This window comes from Myotis yumanensis, unplaced genomic scaffold (assembly GCF_028538775.1).
Source record: "Myotis yumanensis isolate MYYU_CA2020_CCGP unplaced genomic scaffold, mMyoYum1.0.hap1 SCAF_15, whole genome shotgun sequence".
NCBI lineage: Eukaryota > Metazoa > Chordata > Mammalia > Chiroptera > Vespertilionidae > Myotis > Myotis yumanensis.
Genome location: NW_027223766.1, coordinates 24,607,066 through 24,629,113, shown reverse-complemented (window position 1 = coordinate 24,629,113; position 22,048 = coordinate 24,607,066). Strand labels below are relative to the sequence as shown.

Here is a 22,048-nt window from a genome sequence, read left to right as displayed (position 1 = left end):
GGCCAGTGCCAGCAGTGGGTATGAGCGGCAGCTGCTGCTCTGATTGCCCCTCAGGAGCAGGGGGAGGTGGAGAAGCTCAAGGGCAATCAGGTCTGACAGCCGCTGATGGCGCCGAGTGATCAGGGCTGGCATGGAGAGCAGGTATGAGCACCTGGCAGGACCACGGCATGCAGGAGCAAAGAATTTTCAGTAACCACCAGAGGCTCACCCTGATGACAGCTACTGGTGCCCTGCCTTGGTCTGGCACCCTTGCTCACCTGCTCCACCATCCCGCCACAGCCAATGCCCACTATGTTCCAGTGCGCCCCCTGGTGGTCAGCACACATCATAGTGACTGGTTGTTAAGTTGTTCAGTTGTTCTACTGGTTGGTCTATTTGCATATTAGGGTTTTATATAGAGAGATATTTCTTAAAGATATACGTTTATATCTTTATAGTACTTTAAAAAACTGCTATTCTAGAATTCAATGTTGATTGAAAATATCCCACAAAAATGAAAAAAAGATAAAAACATTTTCAGAAAGAAAATAGCTGAAAGAATTAATCAGCAGCAGACCTGTACTGCAAGAATGAAATTGCTACCAAAGGAAATTATGATCTTCACAAATAAAGAAATGATAAATATGAACAAATATTCTTTTCTTTCAACTTCTTTAAAGACAATTGAGTGATTAAAATAATAATAATAAAGTGGGACATAAAACATATAGAGTATAATGTATGACAAAAATAGCAAAAGGGATACAATTGGTAAAATGAAAGTATTATGCACTGCAATATGTTCACTATATTCTGTGATGTGATATATGTGACATCATATACAAAGTTAGATGGTAAGGTTAATGATGCTTATTGTAAGCCTAGAACAATCACTGGAAAAATAAAACAAAACAGAGAGACAGACATAGTTAATATACTAAGGGAATAAATAAAATACATTATTACAATTGCACGCTTACTAAATGCTAGTCCCTATGCTAAGTACTTTACATATGATACTTTATTGGTACTAAAAGAAAAAAAATAAGCAGTCTATCCCATTTCAAAGCTGAGCCGTAGAGAGGTTTGTTGACTTGCCCGTGGTAATTTGAGGTGATCACTGAAGTGGAACCCAAGTAGCACAGAATGCAGAATCTCCACCATCAAAGCCTGTGCCATCTATAGCTTTATCTCCGTTCTTATTCCCTCCCATGCCACTTCCCTCTTTGGAAAGGATGTCTATGACTATGGCCTGCCGAAATATATAGCTTGTGAAACTAATCAGTTAGGTTTCAGCAGAAAAAGAGAGGTCTGTCACTCGAAGATGGAAAGCAGGCTAACCATCTGACAATGGAAGCACCATGTGTTATTCCAACGATGCCTCTTCTGCCCAACTTAGCCACACGTGACCACCCAAAACACCTTGGGAAGAAATGAATCAGGGGCGCAGAATATAATCTGCTCTTCTACAGAATGTCCGTTTTGGCAACTCAACTCCTAAATGAGCTCTGTGCATCAAAGAAGGGCATTCACTATAACAGAAGTGTTTTCTGTCACTTGCGTTCTGGCCAAGAGTCCACCAACCCTGCTTATCGAACAGAATGCATCTCAGAAGGTCATGAACAAAGTCTCCCTTAATGATTGGGCACAGATGATTATTACATAAGTACTCATGGCTGGCTGTGGGAATGCTGAAGGTTGGTGTACACGAAACAACCTTAGAGACTGGTCTCAGGCTTATAATTAGAAAATAATACCACATTTGTCCTGTTGAGCAATCATTTTGTTGCCAACAGAATACAGTTTATCACCAGCAGAATACAGACTATGTTAGGAGAAGACAGGAACTGCATTATAGTTTCTTGATGATTCTGTCTGAGGGACTCAAACTAATGATCAGACAACTGTGCTCTGAATTAATACAGGTAGAATATAATCACATTTCCTTCAGCGTTACATGATCACTGTGCAGGTAAGTGAAGCATAGATATGTGATGTAATTAATTTGTAAACAATTGGGATTCAGGTCTAGAAAATATTATTCGCGCGAGTTTGAGGTCTCTAAGCAGAAATAATCACTTGCATTACATCATTGCACATATCACAAGTCAGAGAGGAATGACGACATGGCGATTCCTCAGTATTTCAGCAGAGATGACTGTGAACTACTTTTAGGAAATGCTTGGCTGTATAAGAAATGCCAGCTTTGAAATTTCACTTTAGGGAAGAAAAATGCCATTTTGCTATCTATCTGGCTCCATTCTTCCAACTCATTAACCACAATTACTCAAGAGAATTCATTATCTACTTATTCTTGGAGAGATGTAAGAAGAGTCAAGGACTAAATAACTTTGGGTTTGGTTTTTTTCCTTCCCTATTATTTTACAAGTATGGCTTTCCTAAAAGGGTGAACTTTTCCTAAAAACAGGTGATCTACTTTTTCTATAAGCAGAATTGTCTTCTCTGGAAATTTTATAGAAATAGAATCCGCAATATGTCTAGATTCTTTCACTTGGTAAAATGTCTTTTAGGTCTATTGCTGTTGTAGTATGTATAAGTCATTCTTTCCTTTTTACTGGCAAATAGTATTCCACTGTAAAAATATACCACACTTTGTTCTCCTAGTCACCACTTAATAGACATTAGAATTCTCTACATACAAGATAATGTTGTCTGAAAGTTAAAAAAAAAAAAAGTTTTACTTCTTCCTTTCAAATCTAGATGCCCTTCCTTCCAACTTCCTTTTCTTTCCTTCGCCTCCCTTTTTCTCCCCCTCTTTTCTTTCTCTTTTTTCTCTCCTTTTTCCTTCCTTCCTTCCCTCTTTCCTTCCTTCATTCTTTTTTATTATTACACTAGGGGCCCAGTGCACAAATCCGTGCACTTTGAAAGGAACTGTGGGCCGCGAGAGGCTGCGATAGGCACAGAGACGGGTCTCAGCCCCTTCCACCCTGGCCCTCGGTCCCCTGTCTGCTGGCAGCCCTGCTCCCGCCACCACCGCTCCCAATCGCTGATGATGCCTTCACAGCTCGCACCTGCTGAAGGTGCAGAGTGATCGGGGCCAGCACGAGCAGCGGGTGTGAGTGGGGCCAACGCTCTCAGCTGGTGTGAGTGGCAGCTGCTGCCCCTATTGCCTCTCAGGAGCAGGGGGAGGTGGAGAAGCCCTGAGGGGCAATTGGGGCCAGCAGTCTCCACTCGCACCCGCTGATGGCGTCAGGCGCCGGCAGTGGGTGTGAGCAGCGGCTCTGGCGCTGGCAGCGGGTGTGAGCAGGGCCGGCATCGGCAGCAGGTGCAAGCGCCAGACAGGACTGTGGTGTGTGGGAGCAAAGGATTTTCAATAACCATCAGAGGCTCACCCCGATGACAGCTACCAGCACTCCACCATGGTTTGGCACCCCCGCTCACCTGCTCCACCATCCCACTGCAACTGACGTCAGCCATGTTCCACGCACACCTCCTGGTGGTCAGTGCACATCATAGTGACTAGTTGTTTGGTTGTTTTGGTTGTTACGCAGTTCGGTCTATTTGCATATTAGTCTTTTATTATATAGGACTAGAGGCCCGGTGCACGAAATTCGTGCACTGGGGATGGGTGGGGTGTCCCTTAGCCCAGCATGTGCCCTCTTGCAGTCCGGGACCCCTCCCTTGTTACTGCCCACCTGCTTGCTGCTTCCTACCACTTGGCTTGCTGCTCCTTAGTGCTGCCACGAAGGCCTTGGGTCTGCTGGGTGCTGGGCCTGCGGGTTTGTGTCTCTGATACCCCCAGCAGCCCCAGCACCAAGGTGGCGGGCCTTGGGGCTGCTGGGTACAGGCCCCCCGTTGCGTGTTTGTGTCTTCTATCAGGCCCCCAGCAGCCCCAGCAGCCCCAGCACCACCTAAATAACTTAAGGGAAACTTTATTTAGTCTTCTTTTAAAAGCAATCTAGTTTAAAAATGAGTTGCAGTTAAGACAGAACAAAGAACATGGTACCTAAGAGTGAGATAGACTGACAGAGGAGAGGCTGGGCACTGGTCAGGGGCTTACATGCCAACTGTTCTACACCTGGGAAATGATGTAAAATCGGTTTCTTTAGTTTTCTGCTTAATGGTCTTCTCCAGCACTGAGGTCACAGGAGCCGCCTTCCAGCCCGTAGGCTGCTTCTCAGAGTCGGAAATTTCACCATAGGCCTCTGCCTAGGACAGGACCTCTGAACCCCCAGGGTGCATAAACACACAGGGCTTTCATCAGGCTCCACTGATCCCCGGGCCGGGAGGCCTCTCGGCTCCCCTGATCCCAGGGCCCGAAGGCCTCTCGGCTCCACTGATCCTGGGCTGGGAGGCCTCTCGGCTCCGCTGATCAAGGGGCTGGGAGGCCTCTCGGCTCCACCGATCCCGGGGCCGGGAGGCCTCACGGCTCTGCTGATCCCCGGGCAATGAGGCCTCTCTGCTCTGGGGCTTCAGGGCTGTTTGGCTTAGCTCTACCGCTTGGAGCCTGAGTATGCAGATTAACCACCATCTTTTAGCTTCTATAATTGAAACATTGTATCTTTTGGAGCTGTTACTTCAGGAGCTCAGAGCCCCGCAGCTGCAGGCGGGAACCTTGGTTTCCTCTATCGCTGGGGCAACCAAGCATCCTGTTCTCAGCTGCCTGGCTGCCTGCCGCCATCTTGGCTGACAGTTAATTTGCATATACTCACTGATTAGCCAATGAAAAGGGTAGTGGTTATATGCTAATTACCATGTTTCTCTTTTATTAGTGTAGACTAGAGGCCTGGTGCACAAAAATTTGTGCACTCGGGGGAGGGGGGAAGGGGGGTCCCCCAGCCCGGCCTGTGCCCTCTCGCAGTCTGGGACCCCTCGGGAGATAACGACCTGCTGGCTTAGGCCTGCTCCCCGGTGGCACAGGGCAGGCCCAATCCCTAAGTGCAGCCCCTGGTCAGGCTCAGAGTAGGGCCGATTAGGGAGTTGGGGTGCCACCCCATCGTGCACAGAGCAGGGCGGATCTGGAGGTTGCGATGCCACCCTCAGTCACGCTCAGGGTAGGGCCGATTGGGGGGTTGGGGCACCGCCCCCTGTCACACTCAAGGCAGGGTCGATGGGGAGGTTGCGGCACCACCCCCTGTCACTCACAGAGCAGGGCCGATCAGGGGGTTGGGGCGCTGCCCCCTGTCACTCACAGAGCAGGGCCCATCAGGGGGGTTGGGGCTCCGTACCCTGTCACACACAGAGCAGGGTCAATCAGGGGGTTGGGGAGCTCCCCCCTGTCACTCACAGAGTAGGGCCGATAGGGGAGCTGGGGCACCGCCCCCTGTCACACACAGAGCAGGGCGGATCAGGGCGTTGGGGCGCTGCACCCTGTCACACTCAGGGCAGGGCCAATGGGGAGGTTATGGCTCTACCCTGTCACACACAGAGCAAGGCCCGTGGAGGGGGGTTGGGGCGCCACCCTCTATCACCCACAGAGCAGGGCTGATCAGGGGGTTGGGGCGCCACCACTGTCACACTCAGGGCAGGGCCGATGGAGAGGTTATGGCTCTACCCTGTCACACACAGAGCAGGGCCGATCAGGGGGTTGGGGAGCTCCCCCCTGTCAAACACAGAGCCGCAGGGCAATCAGGGGATTGGAGAGCTCCCCCCTATCAGGCACAGAGCAGCGCTGATCAGGGGGTTGGAGTGCCTTCCCCTGTCACGAACAGAGCAGGGCGTATAGGGAGGTTGTGGCCCCGCCTCCTGTCACACACAGAGCCGCAGAGCGATCAGGGGGTTTGGGCGCTGCCCCCTGTCACGCTGATCCCTGTGCCGGGAGCCTCGCTGCTCCACTGATCCTGGTTCCGGGAGGCATATTACCCTTTTACTATATAGAATAGAGGCCTGGTGCACGGGTAGGGGCTGGCTGGTTTGCCCTGAAGGGTGTCCTGGATCAGGGTGGGGGTCCCCACTGGGGTGCCTGGCCAGTCTGGCTGAGGGGCTGAGGGCTGCTTTCCGGGTGGCGAGTGACTAAAGCTTCCAACAGCTCCTTGTTTTCTTTTCTTTTTTTTTTTTTTATTCTCGGCCAGCTTTAACTCTGAGGCCTCGCTGCTGAAAACATGGATACAATGTTTCGGTCCTCCTGGCTTTCAGTCCGGCTGGTTTCTGGAGTTTTGTTTAGCTTCTTATTTACAACATAGTACATAGTTGCTTAGAGTTGCAGTTGAGAGGCCGGCAAGTGAGGCGGGGAATGTTGGAGTCCGCAGCAAGCAAGCCTCATGCTCGCTTCAGTGCCTGGCTGCCTGCCGCCATCTTGGCTGACAGTTAATTTGCATATACTCACTGATTAGCCAATGAAAAGGGTAGCGGTCGTACGCTAATTACCACGTTTCTCTTTTATTAGTGTAGATTAGTGTAGATGTCCTGGAACTTCCAATACAATGCTGAATAATATGGTGATAGTAAACATCCACATCTTGTTCCTGATCTTTAGAGAAAAGCATTCTGTCTTTCATGATGAAATATAATGTTAACTATAGGTTTTTAATAGGTGCTGTTTACTGGATTAAGGATGTTCACTTCTATTACTGTTTGTTGAGCCTATATATATATATATATATATATATATATATATATATAATCAAATTTGAAATGTTTTGTTCATTATTTCTTCAAATATTTTTCTGCCTCTTTCTCCTCTCCTTTTGGGACTCCTATTACTCATATATTGATAAACTTGATGTTCTCCTACAGACCTCTGAGTGTCTTTTCTGTCTGTGTCCTTTAAATTGAATACATTTAATTGATGTATCTATAAGATCAATGATTTTTCACGTTGCCATTTTAATTTCGCTGTTGAATCTAGGGTATTTTTTGTTTCAATTAATAGCTTTTAGCACTAGAACTTGCACTTGATTCTTTTTTCAAATTTTTGTGTCTATTGGTATTTACTATTTGAGACACTACCTAACTTTTTAAATTCCTTAAACATGGTTTCTTTTAGTTCTTTAACATCTATATAACAGCTGACATCTTGACATCTTGGTCTGCTAAACACAACATCTGAGTCTACTCAAGGATAATCTATGCGGTTTTCTTCCCTCGAGTGTGGGTTACACTTTCCTGTTTCTCTGTGTGACTCTGCATAATATTTTCTTGAATACTGAGCATTTTAGATAATATATGTAGTAGGTCTGGATTCTGAGTTTTGTCTGTGGGAATCATTGCTGATTTATTTTTTCTGGTTTGGTTGGTTTGGTTTGTTTTTACTAATTTTCCCTCGACTAAATCTACCAGATCTATAAGGCTCGTGATGTGCAGCTGCTGATGTCTCTGAATATTGTTTATATTCTTATTCTTACTTTCTAGATTGACTTTCCAGTGTTTGCGTGACTTCGTAGTCAGCCAATAGTTGGTTAAAGGCTACGCTCAAACATCTTATGCCCATTAGGTTTCCACCTTGTGCCAGTACATCCAAGTTTGGTTTGGAAACACATTAGAAGTTCAGGCATTTTCATGTCTGCTGGCTTTCACTGTCCACTGGCCCTCTCACATCTTCCTGGAACAGGCACGCAGCCTTCCAATGAGCTGCATGCATGGGAAGGTTGGTAAGGGCAGGTATAATGAGGAGGTTATAGTCAGCCAGGTGGTAAAGAGAGTTTATCTGCCACTTTTGTGGCTCTCTGAGTTTTAAGATCACCGTGTTAAATATCTGGAGAATCTCAGTCTGTGGTTCCTCCAACCAGGACTATAACCTCAAATCTGCCTGCTCATTTCTTACCAAGTTAGCTACTTTTACTGGCAATGCCACTGAGTATGGATTTTTCTCCCTCTGCTCAAAGTCAAATCTGCCCCCACCAGTGGAGCTGCTGGTGTTTTTGGTTAGTCCCGTCCCAGTAAAACCATCACACCTACTGAGCTGGAGGAGGGTGGAGAAGGCAGCCTTGTTGGACAAGAATGCTTATATTCTTTTACTGTTCATACATGAAATTCAGGGGGATTTTTTTGTGTGATTTTTAAAATCAATAAACGCACTTCAATGTTTTGTGTGTTTCTGGTTTATTTCCTGAACCAGAAATGGTTTTGACAATTTAGTCCAGTTTTATTATTGATTTTGTGGGAAGGACTTGCCAACCACTTTAGTCGCACCTCTCACGCACAATTTATTTCAATTCACTATTATCTCCTCATTATACCTGCCCTTATCAGCCCTCCTATTTCTCAGTGTTTGTTTTCTTTCATGTTTTCTAGCCTCTTAGTTTCTATTTGCAGCTGTTTACTGTATTTCTTTGGAAAAGGTGAAGTGAAGGGAAGAGCATCCTCCATGGATGTTATACTATAATTATAATGTGGTAAAATGCATAGTAAGTTAGAGAATGCACAAAAATGTTAATAATAATCATGCTATGGCATGAGAGTATAGGCAATTTTTCTCCTAATTTTATTTACATTCTTATATTGCTATTCTTGATAGATAGTGGATATTGGGATCCTATCTTCCACTAAGAACTTGAAAATGAGGAGAATCAGGCCACCACTCAGGAATTAACATTACAATCAATTTGTAGTGGGTCCACACAAAGATATGTAAAGGTAACACAAATGAGAGGTCAGTTCCCAGGCCACCTAATTTGATGGTAACAATGGATGTGCTGACATCTTCAAGGGGCAGCTCATGAGAGGTTGGCACCATGGAAGCATTGAAAAATTACTATCACAGAGGTATTGTCAGCCTTGTCCATCCAAGCACAGTCCACAAAGAAGGTGTGCTGGGGCAAGGACATAGGTCTAGTCTGAGCAGCAAGTGCATTTATCTTTCTTGTGGAGGCCAGTGTATCCAGCTAACTTCTCTTTATACCATTCCACAGCCCAATGCCGTAATTAACTCCCCTGCTCTGCTGCCACAAATACCAATCATCCTTCTGATTACAATTAGATTTCTGGCAGGAAATTTCCCAAGTTGAGCTGGAATTGACCTCCAAAGGAGATACCGAAGAAAGAGGCTGACAACTCCACAAGTAAACAAGGAGTTTATTAAGGAAATTTACAGACAGAAGCAGGGTCTTGGGCAGCAGCTAGACAGTGGACCTCCTGGATCTCTCACCCAAAAGTGGCTGGGGGCTTTTTACACAGGGGTAGGCAAAAGTAGTTTTACAGTTGTACTATGAATAAATCATGCAATAAACTCACTTCCTCACAACTGTAAACTTATTTTTGCCACCCCTGTATACAGCCTCTAGGGACACAGCTGGCTTATAGCCATGTGGCACGCACTTGATAAGAGCTTCATACTCCAAACAGTAATAAACTTAATGGGCCTACTTATCTAGGTAAGAATATTCCTTTCAGGTGACGGGCCACCCCTCCCGGGGTGAACAGGAGGTCACTGAGAACAACTTGCTTCTTAAGATGACGTTGGTCACGTTAAGTACTAGAAACTATTTTGTTCAACAGCCTGCTATGTAGCTTGCCTTTGAGAAGCATATTAGCTGCCTACAGCATGTGAGTGTGTCCCCTTGATGGATTGCTTTCTCCTTTTAAATTAGAATGTGGGCACCCTGGTGAAAATGGAGCAGTAGGATAGTGTGGGATAAATTTGAGTCTCTGAAGAGTCCGAAATCAGGGGAATAAGGCAGACAGTTATAGCAGCAGTTGTGATACGAAGTAAAAAAGACCTTAACAGTGGCAATGGCAGTAAAATAGAAAGAAAGAGATCTGAGAGATGCTATGCAGAGAGAGTTAGCAGGACAGTGTCTGGTTGGATGTAAGATGGAAAAGAGATAGGAATCAAGGGTGATACTGAGCTTTTAAGCCCAGATGAATGAGGAAATGGTATCATGAATAGAAACCAGAGAGCCAAGAGACCCAGTCTGGGGATGCAGTCATTGATGAGTTCAACAGGCTGAATGTGAATGACGGTGGAACATACAAACATACAGGGAAATACCCACTAAGCAGGCAAGAAAGGGGAAGTGAAGTCTGGGAAATGAGGTGATAACAAAATTCAGGTTCTAGATATGGACCAGTGATTGGATCGTCAAGCTGGGGCCTTAATATCTGGGTGGTCTCTGGGTGGGCTCCCTGGAGGAGAGGAGGGAAGGAGAGAAGAGCAAGGGCTGGAGAGTGTAGCACAGGGAGTGTCCAGTTTATGTAAAAGAGACAGATGGGGAAACAGAGTTGTAAGGCATGGAGCCCAGTGTGAACCAACTTGCCTGACATGATGTGGCTTATTAAAATGATTCCCTGGTTCCGGGCCAGACATATTGTACCAGAAACTTCCAAAGATGGACTCGGGAATTGACATTGTAACAGGTTCCTTTTATTCTGGTGATCAGGCAAGCTTCATCAAAAAAAAATATCTGGGTTAGTCAAATTTCTGAAAACCAGTGAAGGAGAAATGAGTGAGCAGATAGAGAGGGGGAAAAAAGAGAAACGGGGGAATAGCTAAATGGAGCATCAGGAATAAGCAAAAAATATATACATATTTTTTTGAAATAGGAACAATTTTAAGGCAGGGAGGGCAGAATGAGTTAAAAAGGAAGTGGAAGTGGGAACAATGGGAGGGTGATGACTGAGAAAATAATCTGCCAAGCAAGGCCAGGCACTCCATGAGGCCAGGGACCATTCCGACTTGTGCACATTGGTCCTCTGCTTCTTACCTAACGCCTAGTCTGTCCAAGGCTCTTTATAAATAATTGATAAGTAAATTATTCAGGCATGGGACCCAGGTAGGGGGTTAACCTTAGAAAAGAAGATGGCAATTTCTTACTCTCTTGTTAAGGAAGGGATGAAAGGGTGCATATAAATAGTTTAAGGGACCAGAACAAAACAAAGCTGATGTTTAATGAAAAAGATTTTTTCAGTTAACTAAAAAGGATGGTCAGGCATTGAGAGAGACAAGGAGGGAAAACATGATAGATGATACAACCATACAGAAATATATACACTTGTATTCCTTTTCAATGTGGCTGCTCTCTCTCTCATGCACTGTTTATATTTTTACATGGTCTGACCGGTAACTCTTTTGCAAACAAAAACGTTGTCCAATCAGGAAAGGATTTCAAAGTCACAAATCAAAGCTCCAGACATTCTAAGCCATGACTTCCCTTGAGAGAGGGAAGGAGTAACAGTCCCTTGGCTGAAAGCAAGCATCAGCTGAGCCCCGTGGAAACAGTAAATCCTGGCGGTGATTAGGAGGAAAATATTGTGGAGTTGGACCAGGTTCTCCACACTTCACTTCCTTTTTCTGACTGAAGAGGACATCTCAGGGAAGTTCTCCTGGGTCTCCGCCAGTTGTAGGAGGAACAGACGGCAGTACCGACAAGGCTGCTACCTAGTGGTTGGTTGGAGCTGGCACCTCATTCACCATGCGATGCCCACGGGGAGCAGGCAGGGGCACTGTAGCATCTCAGGAGGGATCCAGGGAGCCCAGGACAGTCTTGCTGAGCAGCTCGGGCTTCCAGATGCTGAGTGAAAACAGCTGGCAGATACCTACTGTCAGAGCTGGGATGTAGCTGTGGCAGCTGTGGCTCCTCAGTGCACACCGGAAGCAGCCAGCAGCGCAGACCCTGGAGCCCCACCCCAGCTGGAACACATCACAAGGCAGGTTTGACCTGGGAAAAGACAGATGGGAAATCACAACCATTGGGAAGCGCATCCGAAACTGGGCCTCGGGTAGACAGGCTGCAATCGGACACGGTGCTCTCTGCACCTGGTTGCATATTCGTTACCAGTTCAAGTGGGTTATCGATAGGTGATGCATTTTACGTTCACTTATGTCGTGATATGTTCCCATGAGATCGTGGTCTCTACTTTTTATTCCACCACAATCCCAATCCTGCAAGGATAAGCAAGTCACCATTGATTCATCCTATGAGGAAACGAGGACCCCAGGGATTCCTGAAAACTGAAAGCAACTCAAAAGAAAAACAGGAAGGTATCCTCTACAGGTGTCACCCCTGAGCACTTTCAGATAATGTCAGAAAACACTACCTTTCATTTACATGGTGATTAAGGTTATTATGGTGGAGTAGACACCCCCGAACAATAGTCACCCATCTCACCAGAGTGTAATGTCCAGCACAGGGAATATGGTCAGTAACCCTGAAGTAACTTGGTCTGGTGACAGATGTTACTAGACTACAGTGATGATAACACTATATAAATGTCCAATCACTATGTTGTACACCTGTAGCTAATAATATTGTATGTCAACTACACTTTAAAAAATTTTTAAAGAGTATAATAAATGTTAGGCATGTTAGGCAAAAAAAAAAAAAAAAAAAAAAAAAGTGCATAGATCAATACAAATTTTCCCACCACCACTCTTTAAATCTCAAAGAATATGCCATTTTGATTTCAAATCATCCTTTTACCCAGAAAGACAGTTTATCCCCAAACACACTAAACCGATAGCTATAATCCTCTACTTCATCACAGAATTTTCCAGTTTAGATGAGAGAGGAGAAAATTCACTTATCCTACCATTTTAAAAAAGCAAACATTCTATTAGTGTAATATAGATTTAGTCATGCTATATATGACCAAGCAGGTATCATTCATCACTCAACCTAAATAATAATAATAATTTTTGAAGGGCATAATAATAGAAATTCAATTTTACACAGTGTATTTCTGAAAACCTTTATATAAATTAAACTCTTGGTATTCAAATTATACTTACAATTATGAGGAAAATTCTATGATGAAGTTTTATAAGTGAAAAAATGCTTTTGAATAAGAATAATTGTCCCCCAATCTGTCATTTATAAATAAGGAAGTCATGTAGATAGTGTACGTAAAGCAGGGAAACATACATTTTTACCCATGTCCCCCAATGTTATTCCCTGGGGCCTCATCCAGCAGGGGCACTGCCAGGGGAGGCTGGTTTCCCTTGGCAACCAGAAAGCACTGACATGTGAAGGTAGGTGTGAGACACAGTTAGACGGGAGGGAGGGGCCCCAAGCATCATGTCTAAGGAACAAGTACAGTCTACAACAATGAGAAAAAGCAAAAGATTAGTATGGAAAGAGCTGTGAGATATTTGGGAACAGAAACAGGCAGGTTAAGCAAACAATCCCACATGTGGAGTGTAACTTACATGAAAGTGTGTGTGTGTGTGTGTGTGTGTGTGTGTGTGTGTACACTTCCTTTATGAAGATAGTATATATTTATGTACTGACTTTAGACTGCAGGAGCTGAGTGGCTTGTAAAGCTCCGGGATAGAACCGAGGTTGAACACTTTGACATATCTCTGGGGGGCTGAGAAGAGTTGTTACAGACAAGGTTGACATGTGTCTCATATTGAACACCATCAGACCCTGGCGTGCTAAAACATGACAGCCAGAAGGTTAGCACAGCCCTACAGTGTTTGATAAAGCACTGTGATTGTGTCCAGAATATCATTAGTTTGACTTTGTCATCAATAAAAATTGTGGCCATATAAAATTCTTGGAACACAAGGGAAATAACAGATAACTTTATTACTACATAGGACATGTTCAAAATGAAAACGTGAGCTGGGAAATTATAAGGCATTCCTGAGCAACCATCAGAAAGGGGTCTAAGCAAGAAACAAACTATGGGATGTAGTCACTGGCGCCCTAAAAGTTGAGGAAGAGTGTGGGAGCCTGGCCCAGGAGCTGCTACTGAGCTCCTCCCAAGGCCATGAGAGTCTTGAAATAGCCTCATCCTCTCCCAGAAAGGCTGGTGCTATGCTGGGGTTATGTGTCCACCTCACACGCCCCCACCCTCACCCCCAGAGCAAAAGACAATAGCCTCTTCCTATTTAAGGAAAAGCCATGACAAATATATTTGGATTTTGAGGTCTGTCCTGACCAACTACACTCAAGTTGTCCCCATTCCATTCACTGTCTGTTCCTCCTGATTATCTTTAGAGCCTGTATTTCAATCTGAAAAATATGGATTTGGTTTGCAGGTTTCTTACTCATGTGTCTGAGGTGACATTTATTTGGTTGCCATGTCTTGACTAGCTCCACATTCATCACTTTCATGTAGTCCTCACTGTGGGCTCTGTTTCGGGGGAGCCCCCACCCACATGGGAAGCCCTGTGAGGGTAGGGACCTAGGACTTGTTTACCACTGGGACCCCCATCCCAGGTTTACTTGGTGCTCAACAAATGCCTGACAAATGAACAAATTCTATCAGCCATCGGTGGGTTTCTCATAATAGGCTCTGTGTTCTATGCCTCCTTTCAAAAGTTCAAGAGATGTTTTGTTTGTTCTGCGATTTTTTTTCAAACAAGAAAAAAAGGCCAAGTAGGACAAGAATAAAGCACTCTATTGTAGCAGTGAGTAAATGACATAACAGGAAATGATCAGTAGTCATTTATTTTAATAGGACATATTACACTGTTGTCTTTAGATTGAAACAAAGGATCTGGAAGTGGACAGACAAGCCCAGGGCTGGAGGGGATGTATAAAGTGATATGAAAGAACAAAAGGTTTTCTTGAATCTTGATAGAAAATGGGCTACATTTTGGAATTTTATACCACAAGGAAAATAGCCAAACATCTTAAACTGTTACCGGAAAGGGACCTGGCCCTGAGCGGGTCTGCCTAGGGCCGGCTGGTAGTGTGTGGGTTCTTGACTTTGTGCAGAAAAAATGTCACAACACGAGTCCAGGTGAATTTTAGAGGATGTTTCATTAGAGCTGGGGACAGTGAAACAAGGAAGGGCCTAGGATAACAGAAGAGGGACTAGGGTAACAGGTGGGGAAATGAGCCTCAGCCAGGCTGCTTGGATTAACTGAGAAGTCAGAGAAAAGGGGGCTTTGGAGATAGGCTCAAGGGGTTCGCCTGGGATGAACCACCACTACCCATTGCCCCCTTGGTTGCAAGCCTAGTGGGGGTCCTTAGAGCTTAGGAGATGCATGTCTGAGGGGGAGGATGGGGAAGGGAAAGGCTCCCTGGTACTTTCTGTTTGAGGGGTTTTAAAGGCTGGGTGTTTAGAGGAGGCCTTAGGAGAGGATCCATAGAATATTCATCCGCTTTATGCTGATGTACCGAAACGAGATTTATTCTCTTAACTTCATCTGTTCTTGGGTGTGGTTGGCAAATGGCACTAACTGGATTTCTGCCAACTGCCTCCTTGAGTAGGTGATTTAAGCTATTTACCCTGTGGTTGGGGAGGAGGAGTACAAACCATGGACTCTAAAGTGCCCTTGGTGTAGGGAAGATAGGATTTACTCCATGACTACAAACTGCTTGGCATCTAGATTTCCTAGATGGCTGCAAACTGCTGTTAAACTGTCCTGTCTCAAAACCTGCCCAGGCTCTCTAGAGCAGAAAGGGGAGTGCTGGAAAGACAAGTGGAGGACACACAATGAGCTCACAGTACAGAACTCAGTGTTCCTGGAACAGGGCTCCTGAAATGTTTAGAATGTCCTAAATGTTGAAAGGGATAAAGGTCTCTTTTGTTGTGTTAACAAGGTGACTTTTGGACTGGCCCTGGGTCACCTACGTGTGGAGCTGGTCACCAGAGGAAACCAGTGATTAGAAGGCTGGTCAGTGATTTAACCAATTGTGCTTATAGAAGGAAACCTCCATAAAACCCTGAAAGGAGGGGGTTCAGAAAGTTGCAGGTTGGTGGAGATTCAGGGAGAGTGCTCTGATCTGAGAAAACATGGAAGGTTCAAACACTGCCCATGTATCTCTTCATCTGGCTGTTGATTCATATGCTTTAATATCCTTTATTAAAACCAAGAAATCTAGTGAGTCAACAGATTTCCTGAGTTCTGAGAGTCACTCTAGCAAATTAATTAAACCAAGGAGGGTGTTGTGGGAACCTCTAATCTGCAGCCAGTGGGTCAGAAGCTCAGGGAACCACCTGGACTTGTGATTGGCATCTGAAGTGGGCAGACTGTGATACTGAGCCCTAACCTGTGGGGTCGGATGCTATGTCTGGGTAGAGAATGTTGGAACTGAGTTGAGTTGCGGGACACCCAGCTGGTAAAAGAAAATGGGTGGTGTGAGGAATACCCTTGCCCACATTGGAATTGAATGAAAAAAAAACACACACCATTTTAATTAGGATTTTTTTCTTTTTAGTACTGAATAATAGTCCATTGTGTGTATATGCCACATTTTGTTTATCTGTTCATCCATGGATGGACACTTGGATTGTTTCCAACAACTTAAATCAGGCCATTTTTTCCACCCCCTAGATGTGCATGTACATCCCAAACCTGTGGCACCGTAGCTTCTGCTCACCTAGGGTGCATCCTCAACCCTGAGTCACTGAGTGGCTCCTGGAGGACTTCGAAGACCCTCATCACAGTGATGTTCCCTCTCAGCCTTGAACTTTTTGACCTTGGCCTTGGTTATGGCAAAGCATTTCTCACTTTTAAAGACCCCATTCAAATATTAGCTTCTCTCTGAAACTCTCTCCCCAAGGTGTTCACAAAGCCTGTGTGCACTGCAGTAGCCCCAGCCCTGATCAATTGCAATTATTTTAATTATGTGTACTTCCTCCTTTCTATCAGAGGCTCCCACTAAATATATCTTCAGACCCTCAGGGCTTAATCCAGTAAATGGTACATACTTGGCATTCAGTAAATATTCTTTGAATAAAAGAATTAAACCATAAATTCTCACTACTTTTGAAACTTGAAAATAGTATCCTGCCTGTATAATTTTCGTCTTCTGTTCTCTAAAATGGTCTAGTATTAGTTTTGTTTTTCCCTGCAACCCAATATGAAGCTGTCAATTAACAAGAGAACTAATCTCAACTAAGGATTAGATTATTTAACAAAAGAAAGAGTTGAGAGAGATGTAAAAAAGAAAGCAGTGACAGACTGGCCTAGCTACATTGTCCTCTCTGAATGCTGTCTGCTTTCTTCTGTCATTTGAACGGGCACCTGGATTTGAGGCGTCAACTCAGGAGAACTGTGATTAGAGATTTATGCGCAGCCGCTCACCTGGGGAGGGCGGGTGGGACTTAACTTTGCTGACTTCCAACTCCCAATGGCTTCAACTACAAAGAGTCTCTCCCGAAAGAGGGATGCAAGTGAACGCCGCACTTTCAACTGCATAAAAAATGCTGCAGTGTACTTGTGGAGAAGGCCTGGTAGCAACATATAATGAAGATTAAATAAACCTTCCAGCCTGCTGGTTACCGTAGATACTTCTTCAGGGTGTTAATTGCTATTGGCAAATCTTGCTAACGTACACACGATTTGCCACTGCTAGCAAGAATCCAGCATTAGAAGAGAAGTGTTTGAAAAGCAAATGGGATGCATTGGCACAAATGTATGGAGAAAACACATACAATGCCGGATTCATTGTGTTTCGTTTTTAGTCAAGAATTTTCTTGTTTTATTTTCCTAAGTGACCAAATTTACCTAGGTATTGAGAAAGAAAGAAAAAGGATTTTTATCCATCAACCCTAACCTGCAAATGTGTTTTTAAGAATATGCATTTGCAACAACATGGATGGACCTTGAAGCCATTATGCTAAGTGAGATAAGTCAGACAGAGAAAGACAAATAGTATGTGGTCTAACTTATACATGTAACCTAACACACATACTCTCTTACCAAACTAATAGAAAAAGATCAGATTTTTAGTTACCAGAGGTCGGGGGGGGGGGGGGGGAGGGGGGATGAGAGGAGGGGAAATTGGAGGAAGGTGGTTAAAAGGTTTAAACTTCCAGTTATAAAAATAAATAAGTACTAGCGGTCGGTCATGTACAACGTGATGACCATAGCAAACACTGCTGTATGATATAAAGGACATTTGTTAACAGAGTAGATCCTAAGAGTTCTCATCACAAGGAAAATATATGTATTTTATTTTCATTGCATCTACATGAGATGATGGATGTTAACTGAATCAATTGTGGAAATCATTTCACAACACAATGTAAGTCTTACACAGTAATGTACAGTAAGTCCTTAACAGAATCTGTAGGTTCTGTGACTTTAAGCAAAACAACATATAATGAAACCAATTTTCCCTTAAGCTAATCAGCATAAACAAGAGTTAAATTCCTACAGCATTTCATCAATGTATTAACAAAACAACATTGAACAAAAATTTGTCAAGGAACTGCTGTATGTCTCATATTTCTCAGTAAAACTGCGGAGAAAAAAAGTATGGATGAGTATCTACCACAAAAACCAAAGGATACCCAATTAACACACACACACACACACACACACACACACCTAACCAGACATTTAACCCTGTTCTGCAGAGCCCTGGGGTTGTTTGGAAGTGTCCTGGCTGCCACTACTTAGGACAGAAAAGGGGATTAAGGTTCTAACTTCTCCCAATAGAGCAAGTCTGGGTTTCACTGTTTTTCACATTTGTCATCTGTATAAGTGATTCGGTGATTCAAAATAACTATACTTCAAAAAAAAAAAAATAGAAATCCCAGGGCATCGGAATCTTATGGAAAGGACCCAGGGCTTAAGTGTAGAACAACAGGAATCCAGCCTGGACTCAGCCTTAGACCTGTAACCCTGGACAAGCCACAGACACCTCCTGGGCCTCTATTTTCTCATCAGAAAACTGACGCGATGGATAAGAATCTATTGTCCATTTCAGCTCAAATATTCTGAAATTCAAATGAAACTTTTAAAATGATATTAATAATCACTTGTGGATATGTAAACACAATCTCTGCTTCAGATGTTTTACAAGGAATTTTATACCTCAATGCAATGACATTTTATATAATAATTGTAATGTGTGGGAGTCATCTATCTGTAGAACACAGTTCTCATAATGGGTATTTATTCTCAGTTCTTTCCTTGAGATTCTGTCCCTATTGATTTTGGTTGCCTGATTGGAAACTCCAAAGTCTGAACCAGACCTCTTATTCAATTTTCTTCACTTATTATTTATTTAAATTACGTGGTTCAATTGAACTTAAATGTAGATCCCTAGCACCCCAAGGTGATTAGAGAATATGAGCTCTATAATTCAAAAATTATTGATCCCCAGTGGGGGGTGTGCAGGAGGCAGCCGATCAATGATTCTCTTTTATCATTGATGTTTCTCTCTCTCTTTTCCTCTCCCTCTCCCTTCCTCTCTGAAATCAATAAAAAAATATATTTTAAAAAAAGATATGATTAGATGAAAGATGCCTGCCCAAGAGCTCAAGGCTATTCCATATGTCACAGCAAGTGTTGCTCTGTCACCAATAAAATCTTGAATATACTGCTAAGTATGGCTATACTGTACATTAAGTCAGATAAGCAAACATTAAAAATGAATATATGGCCCTGGATAGTGCAGCTCAGGTGGTTAGACTTAGAGCATTGTCCCATGCACCAAAAGGTCGCTGGTTCATTTCCAGGTCAGAGAACATACCCAGGTTGTGGGTTCAATCCCTAGTCAGGGTATGTGCAGGAGGCAGCTGATCAATGTTTCTCTCATCAATGTTTTTCTCTCTCTCACTCTCCATTCCCCTCTCTATAAATAAATAAGCAGCATTGTTAGGCTTATTTTCTCAGAGACGTTAATTACACTGACCTAGTAAGGATCAGAGAGCTAGAATTAAACATTTTTCTATCCAGTACATTGTTTATCTTGACACTAGAATTTTCCATCTAGGGCAGTGGCAACTGTTAAGTGCAATGCCAGTCCACCGTGGGAGGAGGAAAGTGCTTCCCCGTGGAGCTCTCATTGTCTCATTGGTGGACAGAGCACAGGAGAGGCACCACATGACAAAGGCAGCATATATTGAAATGCTCACCGAGCAGAAAGACCCACAGGTGCTATAAAGACTCCGGGAAGGGGAAATGACAGGTTGCATAAAGAAAAGCTTCATGCAGGAGATAGGACCTGACCACAGCTTTGAACGGTGAAGGCTTGAGTACAGAGGAGCAGAAAGAGGCATTCCAGGTGGGGACAAAGAGGACAAACAAAACCTGAGAAGAAAGAATGGAGAAGCGACACACAGGTGGAGGCAATGGCAATGTCCTGGGGGAGAGGAAGAGAATCACGTGTTCATTTATTGCTATGCTTCAAAACATACACATGTTAGGCATGCAGATGTTACACAAACTGGAGAAGGTTTTAGCAAGGCATATATTTGGGGAACAATTAGTAGAACCTTCTGGGGATCCAGTGCCTATAGTTTGAGGAAATGGGGAGAAGATTTGGAAGATGAATTTAAATCAAGATAAGAACTGACGCCCTGACCAGTTTGGCTCAGTGGATAGAGTGTCGGCCTGCAGACTGAAAGATCCCAGGTTCGATTCCGGTCAAGGGCATGTATCTTGGTTGCGGGCACATCCCCAGTGGGGGGTGTGCAGGAGGCAGCTGATCGATGTTTCTCTCTCATCAATGTTTCTGACTCTCTGTCCCTCTCCCTTCCTCTCTGTAAAAAAAAGAAAAATCAATAAAATATATTTTTAAAAAAGATAAGAACTGACTTGAATATAATAAGAAAACAATGGGTCAATGGGTACCATTGGGAAAAATAAAAAACGTGCATGTAATAAAGTCATTTTTATATCTTTGCAAACATGAAAACACTCTTTTGTTCACTGATTACCACACATATATTTTATGAATAATGCTGAGTCACCTCACATATTTCTCTGGTTCTTGTCCACACAGTTGTCACTGGTGGGGGTCCATTAAATGTTGCTAACATTGTGGAAGCTCAGCTCAGGTGTTAGGATGTGCCATCCACCTTCTTAACTTCAGATTGCCAGCCTAAATCTTGGAGACATGTAATCATGAATGCACAAAGAGATTTAAACAACGTGATGCTCCAGAGACCAGAGATGCTGTTTGTTCCCTTCACTGCCATCTCTCTGGAGTGTAGGACACGCACGGATATAAGTGTAGGACAGTCACTCGCGTAATATTTATTGAAGACAGAGCAAGGGGGGCAAAGAAGGAGAGGGCACTTACTTTCCATCTTTTCTTCTCCCCGGTGCATCTTTTCATTTTTCACTTCAGAAGTCATTGAACCAGTATTTCCTGAGTGCCTTTTGTGTGCCAGTCACTATTCTACGTGCTGGGGATAAAGCAGTTATTAAAACAGATGAAAAAATTCCTGCTCCCTTGGAACACTTTCTAGTAATGCACACTCAGCAGAAAGCCCCTTTTCATCCCGGCAGAAGGTGCTTTCCTTGTAATGAGTTTCTATGTTAACTAGTGTGTGTGTGTGTGTGTGTGTGTGTGCATGTGTGTGTGTGTGAAGAGAGATTTTCAATTAACAGGTATTAAAAACTTTTTCCAACTTAATCAGGTCTTTCTAAACTTTTGTAAACATTTGCAGTTAAAAGCTGCCACATATAGATAATATTACTCTGGCATAGGAGTGGTGTGTTTAGGGAAAGGAATAAAGAAATAAAGCCATTTCGTAATAATGCTGTTTTCACATGTTACAAGGTGCTAGTACAGAAATGATAATGTAACTCTTTACAATAACTGAGTATAGTACTGCTTCTTTTTTAGTTTGAACTAAAAATGTGGTACAACTGACTGGAATAAAACTCTTGGGATAAGTTTAGTGGGGGGATTTGAATATCCAAATAGCTAATATTTTATTCCTTTTTAGCAATCAAAAGCCCTTGTTTTAGTCCCTAAGAATTCTCATTGCATTGTTTGCCAGATTATAAAATACTTATTTTTTTAATTAAATTTATATATTGACTTTCTTATCAATCTCCTTATTGTGCAATCAATATTATTGTTCTTTGGTTTGTAAACAACACTTAAAATTATAAAGGAATAGAGCCTCCAAATAACTTTTTAAGGCTTATTTAGCTTTGTGGGTGATGTTTTCATGCAAATAAGCGTGGGTTTTATATTGTAGACGTCCTATTTTATTTTTTATTTTTTTAATATATTTTATTGACTTTCTACAGAGAAGAAGGGAGAGGGATAGAGAGCTAGAAACATCGATGGGAGAGATCGATCAGCTGCCTCCTGCACGCCCCCCACTGGGGATGTGCCCGCAACCAAGGCATATGCCCCTGACCGGAATTGAACCCGGGACCCTCAGTCCACAGGCCAACGCTCCATCCACTGAGCCAAACCGCTTCGGCAAGACGTCCTATTTTAATGCTTCTTTTTAAGGCAGTATGTATATAGTGTGTTAAATTCCTCAAAACTCTTCTTAAAAATCTTTGAAGTTAATACTT

The 22,048-nt window shown here is 43.5% G+C and overlaps 1 pseudogene; it reads left to right on the top strand.

The window, feature by feature from the left end:
* Positions 1-1,936: 1,936 nt before the first annotated feature.
* Positions 1,937-22,048, top strand: part of LOC138993490 (swi5-dependent recombination DNA repair protein 1 homolog pseudogene) — a 42,575-nt pseudogene continuing 22,463 nt past the window's right edge.